Source organism: Pipistrellus hanaki (assembly GCF_964339955.1).
Source record: "Pipistrellus hanaki genome assembly, chromosome: 2".
In the NCBI taxonomy this organism is placed as follows: Eukaryota; Metazoa; Chordata; class Mammalia; order Chiroptera; family Vespertilionidae; genus Pipistrellus; species Pipistrellus hanaki.
Window position 1 is genome coordinate 139180339 of NC_140504.1, and position 24673 is coordinate 139205011.

At 43.3% G+C, this 24673-nt stretch overlaps 1 pseudogene across 1 annotated transcript; it reads left to right on the top strand.

Annotated features, from left to right (window-relative positions):
- Nucleotides 1-2120: 2120 nt before the first annotated feature.
- On the top strand, nucleotides 2121-2519 carry LOC311618279 (fatty acid-binding protein, heart-like; annotated as a pseudogene). Its single transcript has one exon. The product of its transcript is annotated as a fatty acid-binding protein, heart-like (transcript).
- The last annotated feature ends 22154 nt before the right edge of the window (nucleotides 2520-24673 follow it).

Genomic DNA, 24673 nt, shown 5'->3' on the forward strand with positions numbered 1-24673 from the left:
TGGGCATTGACAGGCCCACAGACCAGGGAGGAAAGCTTGTAGACAGTGCACAAGGGATATTTTCATTGGGCTGGGTCTGGAAATGACATCCCTCCCTTCCACTATGTACCATATAGAGCATGCAGTCAATGACCACACCTAGCTGTAAGAGACGCTGGGAAATGTAATTTAATTGTGTGCCCAGGAAGAAAGCAAGACAGATTTTTGTGGACAGTTAACAGTCTCTTCACACTCACCCACACAACTTCCTATTTTTCAACTTGGCAAAATCTAAGCTCGTGGAATATTTCTATATAACAATTTACTCTTTGGCTTGCCCAGGCAATGATCTTCTGGAAGACAATTCATAAACATTGTAGTGCAATTAATGGGCAGAGACCTGACCCACTGCCCATTTTTCCTGCAGTATTCCTCCACCAAAATTCTTGATCATGTCCTCTCATTCTAGAGAGACAATATTGAGACTATGAAGAGATCATTTCCAACATAGGGACAAGCCAACAAATGCTTCCAATGAAAGAAGCATCTTTTTCCAAGTGTGATCAAGAGAGAAAGGCCTATGGGAGAGGTGTTTCTCTAAGCATCTTCCTTATATTCATTCACTGAACAAATAATTATTGAACACCCAATGCATGCCAGGCTGAGTACCTAGTCTGTGCCAGACACTATGTCAGGTACTGGCAGTGCACTGATGAACCATACTGGCATGATTTTCTGGACCTTATAGTCTAGATTTTTTTTAAAAAAGTATACAGGAGTATAAAATAAGTACAAACCGAGGTAAGTAGTCATAAAATAAAAAAAGGGGGCAAAGGCAGATAATAACAGCAGAGGTGGGAGGGATGACATGTAAGCTAAGATAGGAGGGGTAAGGAATTAGCCTGCAAAGACAGTGGAGGAGGAGGCAAGTACATGCAGAGGGCACCACATGTGCAAAGGCCATGAAAAGGGAAAGAGGTTGTAGTGACTGAGTAAAAGAAAAGTAGCCGATGTGGCTGAAGATGACGAGGGAAGAGCTGGGAGATGAAACTGGAGCAGTGAGTGGAGGACAGATCACGAAGAGTTTTGTCACTCTTGATGAGGGCTTTGAATTTGAATCTAAATAAAACTAAAAGCCATCTGGGCTTTAAGTAATAGAGGGATATGATTCCACACTACATTAGTCTGCTAGTACTGCCATAACGAAGAACCACAGACTGAGCGGCTTAAACAGAAAGTTATTGTCTCACAGTTCCGGAAGCTAGAAGTCTCAGGTGGAGATATCAGTGGAGTTGGTTCCTTCTGAGAGCTGTGAGGGAAAATCTGTTTTATGTCTCCATCCAGCTTCTGAAGGTTTGCTGGCAATCTTAGCATTTCTTATAGTGTTCTCTCTGTGTCTTCACATCTTCTTCCTTCTGTCTGTCTCTCTTTCTCTCTACGTGACATTCTTTCTACAAGGATGCTAATCATCTTGGATAGGCACCCACCCTACCAAGGTAACATCCTCTTCAATAATTACACTTGCAATTACTCCATTTCCAAATAAGGTCACATTCTGAGTTGCTGGGGGTTAAGACTTTAACATATGAATTGGGGTAAAGGCACAATTCAACCCATGACATATGTGTTTTAAGATTACTCTCTGCTCAGTATGAATGGGGAGTAGGGGTAGTTAGAGGTGGAGAGGCACGTTAAAAGGCTGGTGTCATTATTGTCAAGATGAGAGATGTCCAAGAAGATTTAAGATACATTTTGTTTCTAAAACCGGCATGACTGTTGATAGATTTTATTTCATTGGTGAGGAAAAGGGTGAATCAAGGATGACTCTTAGGTTTCTGGCTTGTGTGAGAAGGAAGATGCTGATGCAGTTTATGAAATAAGGAGGAGTGGGGAATAGAAATGTTTTAGGGGAGAGCCCCATGATTTTATTTTGTGATATAATTAAGTATGTAGACCAAGCAGACAGTTGCATTTAAGAATCTGGAGCTCAGGGAAGAAAGCCGGTCCTAACAGCTCACAGCTGGAGGCAGGGACTGGGAGGCCAGGCATCCATGCTGATGAAGGCTAGCCTGGCACCACTGGCTGCCCACTCCACTTCCGCACATTTGGGGATGGGAGGCCAGCCCCTGGAGGCTTAGCCCAGCCTCACCATGGTGGATGCCTTTGCAGGTACCTGGAAGCTAGTGGACGGCAAGAATTTCTATGACTACATGAGGTCAATCAATGTGGGTTTTGCTACCAGGCAGGTGGCCAATATGACCAAGCCTACCACAATCATCGAAATAAATCACCATAAAAACACAAAGCACGTTTAAGAACTTGGAGATCAGCTTCAAGCTGGGGGTGGAGTTTGACAAAATAATGGCAGGTGACAGGAAGGTCAAGTCCACCGTGATGATGGGTGGAGACAAACTTGTCCACGTGTGGAAATGGGATGGGCAAGAATCAAAATTTGTGTGGGAGCTCATTAATGAAAACTCCTCCTGACGCTCACCCATGGTAGTGTAGTGTGTATGTGCACCTATGAGAAAGAGGCATGACACTGACTGCTCCTCTGCCAACTGGCTACCCCTGGATTCAGCACCAGATCGCCTCGTCTTTTCCTTTGGCGTTTTGTATAAATCCACCTTGGGGGGAAATTCTTCTGGGGCCAGGTGCACCATCCTGGATCCAGTTCCAGTTCCCATTGTATTTGTTTTTTAACTGCATCCAAAGAGTGCTCTGAGGTCAATAAAGCAGGAAGAAGAAGAAGGAGGAGGAGAAGGAGGAGGAGAAGGAGGAGGAGGAGGAGGAGGAGGAGGAGGAGGAGGAGGAGGAGGAGAAGGAGAAGGAGAAGGAGAAGGAGAAGGAGAAGGAGAAGGAGAAGAATGAGGAGGAGGAGGAGGAGGAGGAGGAGGAGGAGGAGGAGGAGGAGGAGGAGGAGGAAGAGGAGGAGAGGAAGGAAGGGAGAGAGAGAGGTGGGGGGAAGAAAAAAAGAAAGAAAGAAAGAAAGAAAGAAAGAAAGAAAGAAAGAAAGAAAGAAAGAAAGAAAGAAAGAAAGAAAGAAAAGAAAAGAAAAGAAAAGAAAAGAAAAGAAAAGAAAAGAAAAGAAAAGAAAAGAAAAGAAAAGAAAAGAAAAGAAAAGAAAAGAAAAGAAAAGAAAAGAAAAGAAAAGAAAAGAAAAGAATCTGGAGCTCAAATGAGAAGTCTATGCTAGAGATACAAAAGTGGAGTTCTCAGCATAGAGAGTAGTTAATGCCACTCAGAATGGTTGACGTATGAAGTTCCCTTCTCCCAGCACATCTTGCTCCTCAGCCAGCTCCAGCAGTGCTTGTCTTTTATCTTGAGGTCTCCATGGAGCAGCCCATGCCTAAAGGAGGTTTTGAACCAAAAGCTCAGAGGCTTTGTTGCTTCTTCTCAAGGCTGGCAGAGGGTTGAGAATCCTGCCTGCTTAACGTGCCAACCCCTGGTCATTCCTTCTCAGTCTCTATAAGCATTGAACACCCATCGTGTGCCAGGCTGAACACCTAAATTTCATGGGCTCTTGGCTTCTGGAGAAGATGAAGACCGTGCTCCTACTTCTCTCCCAGGTTCACACAGAGCAGGGGTCTTCAAACTACGGCCCGCGGGCCACATGCAGCCCCCAGGGGAGTCTGATCCTGCCCGCCAGGTTTTTTGGGCAGTGAGCGCAGCCAAGGTGTTACAGTAGGGATTAGTAGTTCATATAGTCCGGCCCTCCAGCTCTCTGAGGGACCGTGATCTGGCCCCCACTTTAAAAAGTTTGAAGACCCCTGACACAGAGCATCCGTCATTGACACCCAGGAACACCACACAGCCCAATGCTCATGTCCACGTTGGTAAGTGTGCACGCACGCACGCACCCCGTCCCCTCAACAGGAATGACCTAAACTTTGTGAGGTTCGCATGTCCCTAGAGATGATCTCATTTGCCTGCTTCAAAAGCGCTTTGGTCTGCACAGCCTGTAGCAGCAAATTTACACTTCAAAAAGCAGACAGCTTTTTCCACGTCTTATTCACTTAATGAGTGAGAATGCAAAATTAGTTCCGTTGCTGATGAGGACCTTGAGCCAAATGAAAAGTGTTCATTTGTCAGCACAGGCTTACAGCCTGAGACGTGATTGTATAGCTAATCCAATAACGGGTTTTGAGGCTGAGCATTTATTTATATACAGTATGTCTTGTTATCTGTTGATAATCAGGACCTACAATTTACTCTTTCTTGCGCGTGTAGTGTGAAATAGCAACATCTTCCAGACATATTGCATTTAAGTACCAACATGCAAACACATACCAAAAGCACCATCATCAGCAAAATATTGTATTTGCTTCATTTTATAAAAGAAAGGAGAACTGGTGTTTGAATGCAGGCTTTTATATTTTTTAATATAAATAGTAAATAGCAAATGAAGTTTTTCTAAGGACTATGGAAGGTTTTAAAAATGAAAACAAAGTGTCCTTGAGCCACCTTAATCAACTGACTTCTTGTTCTCTAAAAATTCTATCTTTAGATTAGATCACACACATATGTTTTCATATGATTATACACTGAGTGGCCAGATTATTATGATCTCTGAACGCATAGTAATCTGGTCACTCAATAGAAATATATTAGAGCCCTGTGCATGAAATTCGTGCATGGGGTGGGGGGTGTCCCTCAGCCCAACCTGCACCCTCTCCAATCTGGGACCTTTTGAGGGATGTTAAACTGCCGGGATCGTGTCCAAACTGGCAGTTGGACATCCCTCTCACAACCCAGGACTGCTGGCTCCCAACTGCTCGCCTGCCTGCCTTCCTGATTGCCCCTAACTGCTTCTGCCTGCCAGCCTTATCACCCCCTAACCACTCCCATGCCAGCCTGATTGATGTCTAACTGCTCCCCTGCCAGCCTGTTTGCCCCCAACTTCCCTCCTCTGTCAGCCTGGTAACCCCTAACTGCCTTCCCCTACAGGGTTGGTCGCCTCCAACTGCCCTCCCTTGCAGGCCTGGTCCCTCCCAACTGCCCTCTCCTGCTGGCCATCTTGTGATGACCATCTGTGTCCACATGGGGGCAGGATCTTTGACCACATGGGGGCAGCCTTATTGTGTGTTGCAGTGATGGTCAATCTGCATATTACTCTTTTATTAGATAGGATAGAGGCCTAGTGCATGGGTGGGGGCCAGCTGGTTTGCTCTGAAGGGTGTCCCGGGTCAGAGTGGGGGTTCCCTTGGGGTGTGGGGTGGCCTGGGCGAGGGGCCTGTGGTGGTTTGCAGGTTGGCCTTGCCCCCCAGCGACCCAAGCAGAGGCCCTGGTATCTGGAATTTATTTACTTTCTACAATTGAAACTTTGTAGCCTGGAGCAAAGCCAAGCCCCCTGCTCACTCTGGCTGCGGCCATTTCTGTTTGGTTTTATGTACCTTCTATAATTGAAACTTTGTATCCTTGAGTGGAGGCCTAGGCTGGCCAGGGTGTGTGGAAAGGTTGGCTTCTGTTGCTGGGGAAACCCAAGCCTCTCAACTGTTCTCTGTGGCTGCAGCCATCTTGGTTGGGGTTAATTTGCATACTCGCTCTGATTGGATGGTTGGTATGGCTGATGGGGGTGGCTTGAGCAGAGTGATGGTTAATTTGCATACTACTCTTTTATTAGGTAGGATATATATTAGAAGCCCAGTGCATGAATTCGTGTATGGGTGGGGTCCTGCCAGCTGGGCCAGGGGGACGGGACATGGGCAGTTGGCCAGCCTTCCTGATGGTCGAACTCCTGGTCGAGGGGACAATTAGCATATTAGCCTTTTATTATATAGGATATACACTGAATAGCCAGATTATTATGCGTTCAGAGATCATAATTATCTGGCCACTCAGTGTATAAACTGAAAAGATACGTGGTGGAAATCTTCTAGATGCCACCACCTAACTCTCTGGCCACCTGAATCTTCCAAACGCTCTGCTGGCTGCAGAGATGCACAGCACCGCCTCGTGGGCATGAAAGCTGCAATAATTACCTCAGGCAAAGCCTTCCCTTAAAATATAGTAACTTAAAATTAAATATAAAACCACCACATTTGTATAAACTCTTTCAGGGACTGCATACTGCTACATGATATTGTTTTCTTACCCTGTGGATGAGCATAAATGTCTGTCACTAAAATATAGGGACACTTTCGGCCTAATATAAACATAAAATGCATAAAATCCAGCATTTAAAATAAGCAGGCGTCTTTATGGGGATCACAGAGTGGGACGCTTTGTAATGCATCCCGGCTGTAATGAAGCCTATGGGGAAGGAAAGGCACATCGGATTAAGTATTCTGTTAATGGCAAATGTGTAGCACACCTGCAAAATCTGTGGAAAATCCTGCAGCACGTGGAGAAAGTCGGTGTAAGTCTTTTTCCCTGCCACCATCTCTTGGACGGGCCTAGAACATTCCAGAACAAATGCAGGGAAGCATCAGAGAGCCGCCATCTCTAGTTGCCACTTTCCCCCCACTTAGCAGTCTCCAACCCCAAGGAAGCTGAAAAGGGCCGGTCACTCTGTGATATACGAGAAGGAAGGGGGGCAAGTGCACTTTTTAAGCGGAAATTTATTCCGCAATAAATACTTCAGTGTTGGTGCGACATGATGTTTTATTGGATTATACCAGATTGCAAAAGAAATCACACTGGGAATAGCAGAGCTTGCGGTTTTGTGGGTAATGCGTTTGTAATGTGAGGGCTTTACACGGGAAGAGGGCTGGAGAAGGATAACAAGGCAAATTTGATACTAGCTCACACGCATGCAAATCTCTGTTATGGTAATACCTGGCTGCCTGAGTCCAAGGGGTGTTCATGGTGGCTGTGGTACCTAGGCTGGATAATTCGCCAGGTTTTGACTCCGGTGAAGGATAAATGAGTATGGCATACATTACATTCTTACTTTCGTCTCAGAAGCAAATCTTTCTTGTACCAGCCAGTGTAATCTTCGGAGTTTTTCTTCTATAAAACACCTCAGGAAAAATGCACCTCGGTAAGATTTACACTTTATTACTCTAATGATTCTACAAACACTACCACAATGTGATGAAAGGCAGAGCAGTCCCGGCCTGATTGAGAGCTAATAAAAATCAGTCCTGAAAACCGCAAAGAGCACCCTTATCATCTTTCTTTCATTTAGAGCTGATTACTAGGGGATTATAATGCAATCACAGCTATGTGTGAGAGGTAGCTATGGGAACCAGTTTTAACTGTTTATCTAGCCAAAGATCTTAATTTAAGTTTGAACACCCTGATTCATTTATATGTAAGACACTAAGGAGACAAAATGCAGAAGAAACAGATGCGTACTTGTTCTTTCCATTTAGAGTCACAAGCTACCAGCCAATTTATCTTTCAGGGACAAAATTAATTTCTGATGACAATGTGAGCAAGTAATAAACTAGGAGTTCCTGTCCTGGGAAACTTGTTAATGCCATGTAATGTTCTCATGTTATTTAGGAGAGGAGAAGAGATTTGCTCCTTGAGTTACGGGGACGGACGTCTGGAACAGGCTTGCCTTTGTCCCAGCTCTCAGTCACTCCTGCAGGTTTATGACACCTTTTCTTGAGGGCGAGTTGGGAAAGTTCAGAAGAGATCCCGTTCCTTGCCATTGCTTCCCTCTGGAGGTTTTATTGAACTGCTCGTTTTCCTTCGTACTCTGTCCATTACTCAGATTTGCTCACTGCACAAGCCTCCGGCCCAGGGCTTCCCAGCCCCATAGTTGGGGCAAGGCGACCCATGAGATGAAAATGAGTCACAGGACCTCCTGCTGGGAGCCTGTATTGCTAATAAGACACAGCATTTTGCTCACTCCAAGGAGCCACGGAAGAACCTGGAATGTGTGTGAGGAAATCCCAGTGATGGGATTAAGCCCACCGCCGTGGAGAGAGCAGGGCGCCTGCGTGGTTGGCAAAGTGCGTGCACATGTACGCTTGGAAGGGAACTAGGACTGGCGACCACCTCAGAAACAGTCCATGGATCTATCTGTGCCCTCATACCAGTGATAATAACACTATTGCTACTGCTGCTGATACCGTGTTTCCCCGAAAATAAGACATCCTCCGAAAATAAGACCTAGCGCATGGAAAGATAAGACATCCCCTGAAAATAAGACCTAGTGCAACTTTGGGAGAAAAAAATTAATATAAGACACTGTCTTATTTTCAGGGAAGCAGGGTAATAATAGTAACAATAGCAATAATAGATAACAGATCGAATGTATTGAACACTTATTGCACACCAGAGAATAAGGCAAACATGCTACACACATCATCTCACTTAATTAGCACCACCACCCTTTGTGGACGTCATTTTTATGGCCACTTTATATCCTGGAAAACTGAGTCATGTAAAAATTAACGCGTCCAATGCCACAGCTAACAAGTAGGAAAGTCAACCTTTGAATTTGGTCTGCCAGTCTCCAAAACTTATCTTTTCAAGTGTTCTTCAAAGGCAAACTTTGGCAATCTTCTTTATCGTGGTTGGTATTATTTTCCCATCTCATTCTGTATCCAGTTTTTTTGGTATCCCTGGATTATGTTTCTCCCCTAATCCATAGCTTCTGCGGTCTGTCTGCCCCCGACTTCCCCAGCTTGTCTTTCTCTGCTCCCTGGGGGAACTCCCCACGGCATAATGGCTGTCCATTAACCTGTTTTTCAAACCTCGCTCTCTCCCATCCTCTGACGGTTTTCATATGCTCCACATGAAGGATCCTTTTCCAGAAATACTTTTGAAGAAAGTCTGAAGTAAGCTGAAAAGTATTACTACATTTTTTTTTTCATCTCAACGGGGAAATGGATTTAAGAAAAGGAGAGAAGAGCCTGCAGGTCTTTCAGATTTTAAAAAGAATTCAACACACTGCCGCCCTGGAACGGGGAACACATCTATCACGGAAACCGAGAGAGCATCTGCATTTGCACGCTGAACCGTTCCCCTGGTCCTTGATCACGATAATGACTTGGAGTTCTGCTGAGCTTTTCATCCAGAGGCGCCATGGCCCCTGCAGAAGCCGGCCCAGCGAGCAGCTCCCTCCACCACCAAGGCCCTGTCTCCTCCGAGGTGAGGGGGGGACAGCTGCACTGGGGGAAAATTGAAAAGGACAAGCAAGCACTGTAAATTTCCTCTCCAAAGGCAACTAAAATAACAGTCCGACTGCCCGCGTTTAATTGCCCCATCTGGAACTCAGGCATAACAATGGGCTCCCAAAGCAAGCTTCTGCGGGGCATCAATAGCCACAGATGAAAGAGGGCGCCTAGAGAAAGCCTTGCTCTGTGAGCACCAGGATATTTTACTAATTGCCCAATTTCCGGTTTTTAAAAACCATGTCAGGCCACCGGGAGACATTCCTTAGCACAATTCTGCCAAGCTTTCTCTTGCCCTCAGGAGTCAGTACCGATTTGATGAGAACAAGAAAAGAAAACAGGCGCACGCGAGTCCGTGGGCCGGGGAAGAATGGGATCCAGCACAGAGCCGCTTCCTTTCCCAAGTGCGGACAACTGCGCAGCCCCTGGCCCGGTGGCGGCCGCGCTCTGCGCGTTCTAGAATCCGGGTGGAAGTCGGGCCTACCGCTCAGCAAGGCGGCATGTTGGGAACTGTCTTTGCAGCAGTGCCGTGAATGGGCCCGGAGCTAGCCTCCCAGGTGTCAGGGGGCACTGCTGCTTCCTCTGCCGGGAACTTCTCTCTTCTCTTTTCCTCGCTCTGCCTTTCCCACCACATGCCCTCTTCTCAAGGCAGCCTTCTCTGGATTCCTTGGAGTTAGGATAACTGTTCCCCTTTTGCTTCCCTGGCATCACTTACAGGCCTGGGGCACCTTCCTTTCCACACTGCATGGTAAACAAGGCACTGTTATTGAACACGTATGTACCGATCACTGTGCTAAGTACTTCACATGGAAAGGTCTCTTTTCACTTCACAATCTTCCAAAATACTATTATCCCCATTGCCTAGGTGAGAAAAGCAAGGGTCAACAAGATTAAGATCTCACAAGTAGTACATGGCAGAGCTGGGGTTTGAAAGTAGGACTTTCTGCCCCCCAAGCCCATGCTCATCCCCCTGGGTTCAGCACACTGACGCTGGAACCTTACCGAATCCATTTCCGCACGCCCAGCTCTCTCTATTGCACTACCGGCGTGTATGGGCCCTGACACACACTTGTGGAGCCAAAGGCCATGGGGCGGGGGGGGGGGGGGGGGGGGGGGGGATGTCTAGGGAGCCCAGCTGAGCCATATCAGGGTACCTGGAGTAAATAGCCTCATTAGCCTGGCCTTCTACCAGCTGAGGATTCTGATGTGCCTGCGTAACAATAGATCTGTCACTTTAGAAAAAAAGAAAAGAAGAAGCATTTACACAGGGTTCTTGGTGTCATGTCAACACACCAGAAAATGTGTCGTCTTCCTGAACTCAGGTGTTCTTTTTGCTGAATTCAGTCAAACCGCTTCTGCATATTGACACAGAAGGTGTAACTTATAGCAATTCCGTGCCTCACTGCATAATCACCTCTGTCATCTGTCGCTGTCCTCCAACAGTGCTGTTCTTGCTGCTCCTGCTGCTGCTGCTGAGGCACCGGCTGCATACTTCCTGAGAATGAATGTGGCTGAGCACTCTGGGTGCAAGGAAGGCGGTGGGAGAGCCCCTTCCCTGGGGTAACGGGAGTCTAACCTATTATCTCACAAGATAACGTATTTCGAACCCCTCCTTACCTTCAAAAGCAATTCATGGCTCCCCATTGCTTTCATATTAAAGTCTAATAGGGTCTACTATTCCAAACTTTTCCCCACTATTCTCTAACTCAACCACTGGAATCACATAGTCTCCTTACGGGTCCCCTGCACTGAACCTGATGTGTGTTCATCCACGCACACCCTGCCCTTTCTTTAGGCCCAGTGCTGATGCTTCCTGCTATCTGCAACCCCCAGTGAGCTTTCTCTTAGAATTTTCATGAATTTCCTTACAGGTCCACCTTACAGTCACTGATTCCGAACATCACCTTACTGCTGCTGTACTTTGTGCATATTTGTGTCCAATACGCGTGGTGACATTTTAGGCTCCCTGAGGGCGGAAACCACCTTTCTCTGCTACCTCTGCTGCATGAGGAGGTAGAGCAGTCCTTGTATCAGTGATTGTCCCAACGCTGTTTGGCAAGACGTGGATTTGGCCTCATGCTGTCTGTGCACTCCTCGCTCCAGGCATACCAGAGTCCTTGTAATCCCTCAAATAGACCCTTCCTGTTTGGTTCCAGGTATTCACACGAGATGTTCTTCCACCTGAAACTCTTAAACCTCTCCCCCTCCCCCTTCCCCAAGCTGGAGGTTTCCTGGAAAAGTAGTTGGCCTCCGCTTGAATGCCACTGCTTCCAGAAAGTCCTCCCTCATCAGCCATTGTCACACTGTGTTAGTTAGGGCTCTTCAGGCTTGTGGCATGGAAAACCAACCCAACCGAAAGGAGAGGGGGCATTCATTCATCATCTGATAACTGCAATGGCCAAGGCAGATCTGGGCTTTCTCCAGGCAACCAACATATGAACCCCCAGGGAATTAATCTGATTGGTCTGGCTGGAGTTTATAGGTTTATTCCTAGGATAACATCACTATGGCCACAAGCCTGGAGGTCAAGTCTGAGTCACCTGCCCCCAACTTCCTATCGTGTCATGGGGGTGGAAGAAAATGACTAGAATTGGTACTCTACCCAGACCACTTAGAATTGGAAATGAGAACCTCCCATAGGGAGGAGGAGGCTGTTAAAGGGGGTGTGGGGGAGAGACAAGAGGTTGGGGAGGAATGCTGGATAGACAAAAACAATATATGTTCACTACACAGCATCTGTCAGCCTCCTCCATTTACTGGACGCTACCTTGGGATATTATTGTGCCTTGGTCACTGCATGGTACCTGGCACATGGAGATGCTCAGTTGCTATCTGATAAAAGGAGGAATGGATTAATGAGTGCTCTGAGCGCCAGTGAAATACCCCGAGTTCTGGACAGGGAAACACGGTGACCTGTTCAAAAGCTTAGGTTGACCTAGCAAGAGACCGTTAACTGCTGCTGCTTTGCTTCCCCAGCCAGTACAAAGTGGCTACAAATGGAGGACCTGCCTCGGCTGGCTGCTCAACAGGTTCATAAAGTAGCCAAGGAAGAATCCAAACCTCACCTGAAACCCAGCAGGATATGAACCTACAGTCAGCCACCTACCTCCTTAGGCCGGAGTCCGTCCAACAGTGTGTCATAGAAACAGACAGAGCAGCAGGTTACCCAGGAAGCAGACACAGAGGAGACGTGTCGGGAAAATCACAGCAAGACTTCTGTGCCTCTTATCAGAGGGGAGCAAAGGGAGCTCGTGAGTGAGCTGCTTTTCTTGACCGCCTTGTTAGCAGTACATGCTCACAGCATAAGAATAACTCCATTCTGAGCATATAATAAAATTGGCTTACATGCCTCTGCCAGATAGTAGGCTCCTCAAGGAAGAGAACCCTATGTATATCGCCATGTAATCCCCCTCAAGCTAAAGGACCTCAATGCCTGGAGCTTTCCCAAACCTGACTGTACAAATCCACAGCTGGTGAGATCTTGGCTTTAAGAGACAGAACCCCATGTCCACTGGCTCACTGCTTCCAGAACTTAGTTTATATTGAGTGAGTTCCTCTACCTTTTTATAGGGACCATAATTAAAGAAAACAAAAAGGTTTTTTAAATCCATTTTAAAATGTGGGCTTTTACCCATTTTCCTGTCATCTGCCAAAAGCCTGTAGTCTTCTAATAAATGAGGCACCATAACATAACAAATATGTACATCATTAAATAATTTAGACCACACACACACACACACACACACACACACACACACACTTTTCTTTCAAGAGCAAGTTCCTTTAGAACCCCTCTCAGATAGGATAAGATAAATCCATATTCCTTGTTTTAAAATGGTCAGTCTCAAGAAATTTCAATAACATTTAATTCTTAAATTCATGAAAATTTTGTCTTCTCAATAAGAGAATCTCACTATTTAATAATTTCTGGTATTGTCATTTCTTTTACTTCCCAAAGCCTCCTGTTAACATTATAACCTAAATTGTTTTAATTAATAACATTGATAGAATTAACTAATAGCTATAATTCTATCTGTTTGACACACCATCATTTCCTCCCCCTCCTTCACAACTTGGATTCATAAACATTTTTTAAACATATTGTAGCCTTCCCAGACACCACCTTATTCATGTTCTCCTCCTCAAAATCTCCCAGCTGGACTACAACTCAAGTATTGTACTTTAGCCTACTTTCTAGTGCTTCACAGGGTACCCGCCCCCTTGCTAACTAATCCTTTCCCTCCCTGATACAACCTGGACAATCAGTGCTCAACTGACCAATCCACCCACCAAACATAGCCCACAAAAGTCTCCAGCGTGGCCACAACGTCCTCTTTGCCTAGATTGTTCAGCCTCTGTTCCCCACCAGCCCAGCTCCTACTCTTTCTTCAAAGGTCAGAGCACATCTCACAGCCTTGAGCTGCCTTCTGTGAGCCTCTGGGCCTACAGGGAGCTCTTGGCCTGTGGAATCACAACCTGGAGGGCTGACTTCTGACTTGGTACATAGGTTCCGAACTGAGTGACCTAGTTTCTGTTCTCCCCAAATTCCTCCTGCATCTACTTTCAACTCTGCTTGGTAATGAGTATATTGAGGGCAGAAGTCTTATGTTATAATTGTTTGTATTCCCTACAAAACTTAGCACAAACTGTGGTAGCTTCTCAACATACATTTTTTTTTTCAATTTCTGACTCTTTTCTTTATATGTCTGAATGACATTAGAAGAAACAGCCTTCTATTTTAAACCACTTAACTATTTCCTCTTTAATTCCGGGTAGGTATGAGCTTTAAAGACAGTGAATTAGAGAGTGAATAGAGTTTTACTTAAGAAAGTTCTCTCCTGGGAATCAATGCCTTCATAGGATGTTGGATTAGAAGTTTATCCAAGAAAGGTGAGGACAAAATAAAAAAGGGGTAGCTCCCAACCGGGTCCTTCCAGTGCTGCTTTATTGTTTATTTCAGCGTTTTTCAACCGCTGTTCCGCGGCACACTAGTGTGCCTGGTGTGCCGTAAGTGCAGACAAGACAAGAATTTTATAATTTTTCACTATTTTGTTTACTTAATATTTCATAATAAAGTAATTATAAAATACTTTCTTTGTGTTTATTTGATTCCTATTCAAGAGAATTACTTTATATATAGTCAATGTAGGCACAGAGTTAAATTTTTTAACATTTTCTAATGGTGGTGTGCCTCGTGATTTTTTTCATGAAACAAGTGTGCCTTTGCCCAAAAAAGGTTGAAAAACACTGGTTTATTTTGAGGTAATATAGGTACCAGGAAAGCAGATACAGCCATATTCGGGTTCAAATTCAAAATCATAGAACAAGGAGCTCTGGTTCATGATGGTGCCTGAGCACAGATATCTGCCTCTCCTTCCTCCAACGATCCTAGAGAAATGATAGAAAAGAGATATTTTAAAATAATGAAACCCAACATTTTCAGGAAGAGTAGAATGCAGCATCAATGGGTTAGAAATGAAGGCATTTCTGGAAGGTAGAGAGCACATGAAACTAGATGATGGTGGCATGAGAACTGAGGAAACTGCAAGGAAGTCCTGGATAAGTACCAAGCTCAGAGTCAACAAATGCAAAGCTGGAGAGGTAGGGGGAGGTGACAGGGCGGGGAGTGAGAAATCATAAGAGCAATTAATTAAAATAACTATATTTGGAACAGCTGAACCAATGAGGCACCTCCCCACACACCCCTCCCCATGCCTGCCGATCAGCTAACTATCAGTGGTGTTTGCCTTCTGGGTGAAGCCTAGAGAATTGTTTCCTAGAGAAGGAGAGCAATCTGCCTAGGAGGTGGTCCTTTATTGGGACTGGGCACTGTGCACAGTAGAAGCAGATTAGATCCAGAGATAGTTCTGGACTTTGGTGATAGCTGCCAAGGAGACAACTTGAAGAGAAAGTTTCTCAGCTAGAATGGAAGGTCCAGTCACCCTGGATTGCCAGGCAGTTCCTTATGTTATAATTCTTAATAGTTTTCCTTAATAATTAGTAATAGTTTTCTTTTCATGATAAAAAAAAATGTTCCAGTGTGAGTAATAAATTATATAGTCGCCTTATCATGAGTGAGATACAAGGAAGCCATGTTTCTCAAACTGGGGCCCAGGCACCACCTCGGCCCCCACCTCAACCCCCCAGATGGGTCTGCTTGTGCAGGTCATCATCCACGCAGAGGGTTCTGCTGCCATTTGGGCAACATGAGACATGGATGCCATAGTAAACACAACAGCATACCCAGGTTCTTACAGTGCTTGCCACAGACGATATTTCAGAATTTGCAACTGATACTTTAAGAGATTATCATTAAAATGAAGACCAACTTTTAAAATCTCTTAGAAGATTTATGGACTCCTAAGAATATATATGGAACACAGTAAAAGGGTTATTAAATATTTAAAGAAATTATAAAACAAAGGAGGGAGAGCACTTTTCTCATAAGAAACAGAGATTATTCTGAAAACATAAGACAACTTTGCCTAAAAATCTAATTAGTTTTAGAAAAGGTTCAAGAGAACAATGTATCCAATAACCAAAACAAGATGCTATTTTCTTAAAGTACTCAGAGAACAACAACAAAAAGAACCCTCAAACAAGAAAAGCACAATGTCTAAACAAATTCAATGGACAATCTGCATAATTGAATGTGTCATGGATAACAAATGGAGATGTGGCAAACTCCAGGAAAATCTCTCAAAATATGACACAGAAAGACAAGATAGCAAATATGAGTAAAGAAGAGATTTATGGGGTTAGGAACTGGCTAATGGGAATTCTCAAAGCATAAGTCAAGAGATGACAGAAGGGAGGAGATAACCAAAGACACCATAGAAGAAAAGTTCTCTGAGTTGAAGGGATTGCATGAGTCTGTAGATTTAAAAGACCCAGTAAGTCATGAGCAGAATGACTGAGAAAAAGAAAAGAAAAGCCCATTTCAAGATACATCCTAATGAAATTTTAGAAATCCAAGGATAAACGGAAACTCTCAGACTTCCAGAAAGAAGGAAATAGGCTACCTACAACAGAAAAAAACGATTGGATTAACATTAGATTTCTCATCAACAACACTTGATGCTAAAACATGAAACATATAGAAAATATATTTTGGACCTAGAGTTCTGTACCTGATCAAACTATAGAAATAGAATCAGAACAAAATAAAGATATTTGCAGAAATGCAAAGGCTGAAAAGTTTGCCACCATGAATTCTACATGAAATTTTTTTAAGAAGGGTGTTCCAGAAAATAAGGAATGCATTTGAGCCAGAAGAAACTGATAAGCTAAAAAGACATTTTTTTAAAGAATCCATTTTACCTTAACACACTCGGAAAATTCTCATTTGAGGAAAATAGGCTGGTGACCCAGGATTAATTTCTTTCTATTTAGGTCCAACCACAGATTCTTTGGTTTGCAGCAAATATTTTCATAATCATAGGACTGTTTTAATTAGTTTTTAAGTTTCTAATCAAATTACAAACTAAGTAAACATGATAATCACAAAACAAAGTGCAAATATAAACTTTCATAACATGAAAATGACATAATATGGAAGAAAAGAGAAGAGCTACAGGAGCATGTAAGTAAACTAATCTAATTTTTATAGCAGAAAATAAAGAGCTCTAATTTCAATAAATTAAAAGCTATAAGTTTTAATATATGCTAATTAAAATTACAGAGATGTTCTTTGTAATAACTAACTGTAAACAGCAAAACCTGAGGATGGAGTGGATGGAAAATGAGTAATATTGCAATTGCACTAAATACTCCATGTTCCATAGCAAGAAGTCAATAGATGCAGCCTGAAGTTTATAAATCGATAAATAGAAGTCCACTATTTAAAGTTATAATGCTAACTTTAAGTTACAAGGATAAGGGTTAAAGAGAGAAACTTTTAACAGTGAATACCTATGTTTAACTTGTTATCTTACATAACTCTCTTTTTTACTATTCTTTACGGGTATTTGTATTACTTTTCTAATCTAAAATAATCACTGTAAAAGCTTTGGATTATGTGCCCTTCACAGTCCCAGAGACCAAAAGAAAGGGTCTCTTTTGAAATATAATATCTGTTTTGGACAAATTGGTCCATCCACCAAGTTGAAATTATTCTCTTTAGCTCTAAGGAAAGCTATCACTGGCTGGGCAGCCAGCTTTCACCAGGCCGTGTGGCAGAATGAAAGCTCTTGGGTAGCCCAATACACTTTACATGGCAAGCTACCATCTACTGTAGATTATGTGGTAACAGGATAATCAGCATCCACAAAATCGTTCTCACAGTAAGGTTCCCCTTCCCTATCCCCCCCCCCCCCGCCCCCTTTCAAGTGCATTGCTTTCCCATGCCAGAATTTTCTTGCTGGTATAAATATGGACAAGCTTATAATCTCCATAGTGCAGAGATTAAATAGGGCTGTGAGACATTAAGTAACTTATCCAGAATTTAAACCCAGGTACCCTAACTTTATCACACACCCTCATCACCTCTCAGATGGGAGGAAAGAATTTTTACATTTAAGGCAAGGAAATGCAAAGACTGCAGCATTTACTTACTGGATGGCAATGAGGTTGATGAGAAGGCCATCAACCTCCACCATGCGCATGTCTGCAAACCATTACAAATTCAACTTAACAAAAGTTTGGAAGGAAACAATAAAATACTCCCCTTTCTTAGCTTAATAGTGTGATTTCAAAAACCAAAACATTCTGCTGTAGGTTGAAGTGACCTTCGACAATGCACCTGTTATACCACTTTCTCTGTTATGCATGGATGTGAAAACATGCTGTTAGACACAACCAGTTTGTAACTATTTGTTGACCACTTATGTAATTGGTGTATTATCCAGGACTTTTGCAATTTGTTCTTTTATTCAGTGTTTTTAATTTTATTCTTTTTGGGGTTTTTTTGTGTGTTTTTTTTACCCTTTCAAACCTTTCTCAGTTTCCTCAATCATCATCACTATTTATTTTATTTAAAAAAATTTAACTGAACAAAGTTCACTAAGTTTGTGCTTTTTTTCTGGGTATTTAATCTCCCTCTGTTATGCATATTCTCTCTCTCTCTCTCTCTCTCTCTCTCTCTCTCTCTCTCTCACACACACACACACAGAATCAATGTTAGAAATATCTTTATTCTATTCTATTCTATTCTATTCTATTCACAATTGTATCAGATTTGAATAGCATTAACTTGAAAATAAACTTTGATCTGTATCAAGGAAACTTTTTTTCCCTCCTTGGGTGTGAGAAAGTTTTGTTTAATATTGTTATATTGGTTTTATAATAAAAAGAGGGGTACATATGAAAGAATATTACAGAATATTACATGTATTCTCTAAAACAGAACTGGTATTCCTGAACAACAACAAAAAGTCTGTCTAGAAAAATAAACTAATCAGCTGGGGTTTGGGGGGTCATTTTCTGACCCAAGTCTCTGCCATTCCTGCCTCCTTTACAGCCAGAGGACGGTTGGTTTCACAACTGAGTACTTGTGAGGAGCTGCCTTCTTTTCCAGTTGTGCACCACTCTGCAAAAATGAGCAGGCTACGGAGGGCTTACAGCTAAGGGAGGAATAAGAGAATCAAGATGCCTGAAAGTAAAGCTGATATGGCTCCTGGCGGGGAGGAAGTAGAAGCTTCTTTGGCTGGAGCATGACAGAATCTTGAGTTGGGCTGCTTTCTCCTAAGGTTAAGGTCTTACAAACAAGAGAGCCTGAGGGCCTCCAAGAAGGCATGCTTTTCTCTCCAAAAATGCTCCTCTCACATCCCAGGCTCCTCCTTTGCCGCTGAGCCGGAAACCTTCAGCTAAAATTTTAATCCTTTGGAAAGAGGTGTGTGCTTTATTGAGCCCTCTTCTAAATGTAAATAGCCCTGAAGCACTAACAAATGGAGCTCGTGCACATCCCCTGGGATGAGCTTATTAAGTTGCTTCTGCAAAATAAGCTGTAAAAGGAAATGGCTGGACAAAAAGAGGAAAATGTTGATGAGTGATGACACTGAAGGGGCATTCCTGGAGCTTAAAGCGCTGCCTGGGGAAGGGAAGGGGTAGGAACCTGGCAGTCACTGAATGGTTATGTCTGAGGTGCTTTACAGACAGCCTCAGAGCAGCCTCCAGAACAGAAGTATGTTTCCCTTTTCCAGATAAAAAATCAAATAAAAACTCAAAGAAGTTCCATAATTTGACTATTTCAATGATCTAGTACTGTGTAACAAACAACCCCAAAACTTGGTGGCTTAAAGCAATGATGTATTATTTCCTTGGGTGTCTTAGATAGCAGAGAGGGCTGAAACATCCAAGATGCCTCATGTTCAGGACAGGTGCCTTGCTGGGAGTGGCTACAAGGCTAGGGGCTGCAGGGCTAGGGGCAGGCCGGGCCTCTCTCTGTCCATGTAATTTTAGGGCCTGTCTCTCTCCACATGATTTCTCCCACAGGAAAGCCAGGAGAGGAGGAAGCTTCAAAGAGGAGGAAGCAGAAGCTGCCAGTCCTCCTAAAGACGAGGCCCAGAACTGACACAGAATCGTGTCCTCCATAATCCTATGGATCAAAGCCAGTCACCAAACAAGCCTAGATGCAGCATCACCTCTCACCAAAGAGGATGGCAAGGAATTTGCACCCATCTTTAATCTACAATATTGCTCTCAAGATCCACAGGGGAAGCAGACCCAGAACCGTTGGCTTCCAGACCTGTGGGGTGTGGGAAGGGGGCGGGGAAGGACACAAGGCAAGGACAAGGACAACGAACAGCTTGGGGAGAAAGCTGCTGAGTGAAGTCCCCAGGGAGTCTAAGCACCCATTCTGGCTTGAATAGATGGTTGAAGTGTTATTTGTCTGGGCCATGGATTCAGAGCAGACTCCGATCTCCAGAGAACTCGGTGGCAAGCGCATTGAGTGAGTTAAAGTGTGCAGTTTCCATCGTCCCTGGAGGAGCCATCAATGGCCGGTGAGGCAGAAAGATATGCTCCTGTGTCTGATCCTATTCTGTGGGCCCCAAAACTCCAAATACATGCTACAATCACACTCACTCAGCTTACACTCCAGGGCAACCCTTTTTCTCCAACTTCAACTCAGTCATTCATTTATTCATTCATGATACAGGTTATTATGGAGCATCTACTGTGTGGATACAGCAGTGACCAACGCAGAAAAGTCTGACCTTTATGGAGCGTACACAAAATAAACAAGCAAATCCTGTAGTGTCTCTTATGGTGACACAAACTGAGCCAGAAACCGGGTATCGAGGTGGGGGCAACTTTATTTCAAATAGAACAGTCAGAGGCGGCCTCACAGAGTAGGTGCCATTGACAAAGATGTGAGGAAGATGAGGGAGTGAACTCCGTGGATCTGGGAGAAGAGGCCCCAGGTGGAGGGGTGCCAATTCCTGGGCAGTGTGCCTGGCCTGCTGCTGTTGAGAACAGGGAGCAGTGGTAGAAACATTGACTCTTTTTTAAAAAAAAAAAATATTGATTTGAGAGAGGGAAGGAGAGAAAAAACAAAACATTGATCAGTTGCCTCCTGCACCCACTCTGACCTGTGATCAAACCCGAAACCTAGGCATGTACCCTGACCTAGAATCGACCTGGTGACCTTTAGGTGCATGGGGTGATGCTCAACCAACTGAGCCACACCCACCAGGGCAAAACATTGACTCTTTGATGCATTAATTTCACAATACTTATTAAACACCTGCTCCTCGCCAGCATTATACCAGCCCTGGGTGTACAGAGACACAGAGATCGCCACCCTCAAGGAGCTGACAATCTAAAAAGGGAGACGGGCAAACAGAACTCCCCACACAGCGGGCTCGGGCGTTTGAAAGCACAGTGCTGGGTGTGAGCAGTGTCTGCAGGCAAGCTGCTCAGCGGAGCCGAAAATGTCTGTTCTCAGTCCATCTGTTGATGGATCAGAGAGACAAGGGTTGTGTTTCGTGCTTGAAATAGAATCTGCCCATATCCTCAAACATTACAGAATCTCAATTTTTACTAAATGCAAATTTTATTAGTGCACTTTAAAGCAAAAGTCTTGGGTAAACTGCATAATATAATCACCATATGACTATCACTTTGAATTAGTATGGCAGATACTTCTAACTGCTTAATTATTTATTTTTAAAATATATTCCAATATTTTAATTATGTTCAGTTAAGTGTACTTGAGTATTTGTGGCACTCTGCATTATTTATGTTGGCGAAAAAGCAGCCTAAATCAACTTGCTCTGGCATTCCATAATTTGTGCTCACACATTTCTAAAATAGATTTATTCGAAGCTATCAAATGGTTCCTCTGGATAAGCTATGATTTTACATTTTTATCTGAATTTGATTTTAATGTACCACAAAATAAAATTTATTGGTTTCTTTACACTAGTAAGTGTCTTATCTGATTATTCATATTCAATATTTGCAGAATACTAAATAGAAATGTACACTCTTCCATTAAATACTAACCTGTCGATCTCAAGCCACCCATCCCAAGCCCCTGCCCACTCAGCCCCTGCCAAATTCCGGGGAATAGTCTAGAGTTGGATGAATCAAATTGTCTAACCGCTCAAGGGTAAAGAGTGAGGAAAACTGGATCAACTTAGAACAACCCCATTACAAACAGGAGATGGGAGAGATAAGAAATCCCAAGGGAATTCACTATCCAGCAGCAAGGAGCATAGCATATTACTGCCTAAAAGGAAGAATCTAGATGGAAAAGCGTACACAGATGCAGGCTCTGCTATAACTGGCCTGAAAAATAATGAGATCTGCTCTGTCCATTGGTATCTGTCCAATGTCTCTCCTAGTTTCTAAATTCACTTAAGCGTCATTTCTGTATAGAGGATAAAAAATATTAAGGTTACAGTATTTCAATAACCCTCTTTATGTCTTACAAATCCAATGGACAGACGCCCACTAAAGAGATTACAGCTTGAATACTTAATCCCAATTTGGATGTTTTCAAACAAGGCAAACCTGGTCTTAAATACAATGTGCACAATTTAGCTAAGTATACGATGTTAATGCACCAACATGACTAAAAATATAGCCAGAGAACCTAGCAGGTGGGAGCCACCCGATAGCTGTCTCTGCACATCACTCTCCCAAATCAAAGGCTGGGTGAGTAATGAACGTGCCCATTTCCAGGTCGAAAGTACAGGTGGCTCGTGACAGACCATCTCAAAGCCTGAGCAGTGAGAGCTACTAAGAATGAGACTCACTTCAAAAAGTAGGTTAGCAGTTTTATTCAGACAGGGTTAGGCCTCCCAACCTCTCTTACTTTCCTTAATATCTCTCTCTCTCTCTCTCTCTCTCTCTCTCTCTCTCTCTCTCTCTCTCTCTCTCTCTCTCTCTCCTCTCTCTCTCTCTCCCCAAAAAGGGACCATATATTCTCACTGAACAGGGATGTGGTTTGTAGCCAGGGTGACATAGATCACTATTATAAGCATGGGCTCAGAGTCAGATTAGCGGAATTCAAATCTTTCTCCCATACACACACATACACTCACACACGCACACACACACACACACACACACACACACACACACCTTTGTTAGTTGGGCCAAATGCTTAGGTAAAATGCTTCATTTCTCATATGTTCGTTTAACACATAGTAATTGTAATATGACCCATGATATAAAATCATTTTTCAAATTATTAAAAAGCACTCAGAACCTGGCTGGCATGGCTCCGTGATTGAGCATCAACCAATGAACCAGGAGGCCATGGTTCAAGTCCCCAGTCAGGGCACATGCCCAGGTTATGAGCTCAGTCCCCAGTGTGGGGGCATGCAGAAAGCAGCCAATCAATGATTCTCTCTCATCACTGATGTTTCTCTCTCTCCCTCTACTTTTCTCTCTGAAATCAATAAAAATAATAAAAATAAAAATAAATAAATAGCACGTAGAGCAATGCCTGGTCCATGAGAAGAAGGTTTAGCTAACATTGCTCGGTTAGGCCTCTCGGTCTGCTCTGTATGGTGGTGGTTTGGGAGTCATCATCTCTCTCCAGTGGGATGCCACAGTCCACTCTCATCTCCCTCATTTTCCTTGCCCTTCACCTTCCTCTTCAATCACTGCTCTAAGTAAGTGAGCTCAATACATACTTTTTGAGCGAGTGAATTCTGGGACTACTACCGTCCTGCTGCAAAACAGCCACTGTATCCCCCTGAGAAAACATGTGAGTGAAATGCTCTTGGCTACACATATTTTGATGAGTAAAATATTATTGGATAAAATACCCCCCAAAAAAAGAATTGAAGAAAACTGTAAGAAGAAAGAAAGGAAGGGAGGGAGGGAGGTGTTTGGGAAGGAGATGAGGAGGAGGGGAAACTATGCCCTCCTTGGGAACAGTTAACAAATGCAGTATAGTAATAAGAGGTGGGGGTTAAAAATAACACTGTCCTTTGTTTAACTCATAACCAGGACCTATTTGTATTTAACATTGACTATGGCAATAAGATGACAAGATTCACATTTTTAAATGTCTTGTTATATGAACTTCACAGTAGCAAACACTCTTTTTTTAAAAAATATATATATATTTTATTGATTTTGTACAGAGAGGAAGGGAAAGAGATAGAGAGCTAAAAACATGGATGAGAGAGAAACATCGATCAACTGCCTCCTGCACACCCCCTACTGGGGATGTGCCCGCAACCAAGGTACATGCCCTTGACCAGAATCGAACCCAGGTCCCTTCAGTCCCCAAGCCAATGCTCTACCCATTGAGCCAAACCGGTTTCGGCCAAACACTCTTTTTTTTTTTTTTTTTAATTTAATAAACACTCCTCTTTTCCATAAGTGGAAATAAAATCCTCACAAGAGCTAGAAATGCCAGTTAAGTAACTCCCCAGGGTTTTGTCTTTTGCTCTGGAAACTTCCGTAATTTCATTTTAAAAAAAATTGTCCTATTAAAATATCACAGGTTTGGCTTCACAAAAATAAAACTCATTCCCTCCACCCTAAGTTCCTCATCTAACTGGCAGTGGCCCATTCCAGCTCAGAGAGTTGCAGATGTGTCTGACTTTTGCCTCTCCTCTCACAATATAAGAATCAAACAACCTATTGCCACTCAGAAGCAGGACTATGTTCTCACCCAAACTCTATGTTTTCCCCACTCTTTGACAAGGTTCCTTAATTACAAAACAGAAATAATCTCTACTTGGTAGGTTGTTGCATTTTTTTTTTTTAATAAAGCACTTTGGTGTACATGCTCTCATTCATTCTTTGCTACCCATTGGGGATAAGGGTTATTGTTTCCCATTTAAAAGTTAGGAAATAGAGACTAAAAACAGCTAAGGAAATGATCCAACATAATTTATGCCAATTGGTGGAAAAGTCATCACTCAAGTCTTGCACACATCCACTCCACATTTCCCATTCTTAGTGCCACTGTCACTGTTCAGATTCTCATCCACTTAATCATCTATTTATTTATTTACGGATTCAACTTACTGAGTACCAGACACTGAGATATGTACTGAGAATACAATGGGGAGCAAAAAGATACATTCTTTTCTTCATGGAGTTTACAGTCCAGTAAGGGAGGCAGCCATTAGTTAGCTAGTTATAGAAATAAATGGTTTATTAAAACCATGGTAGTTAAATAAATGTAGGACTCTGAAGACTCTAATAACATCATT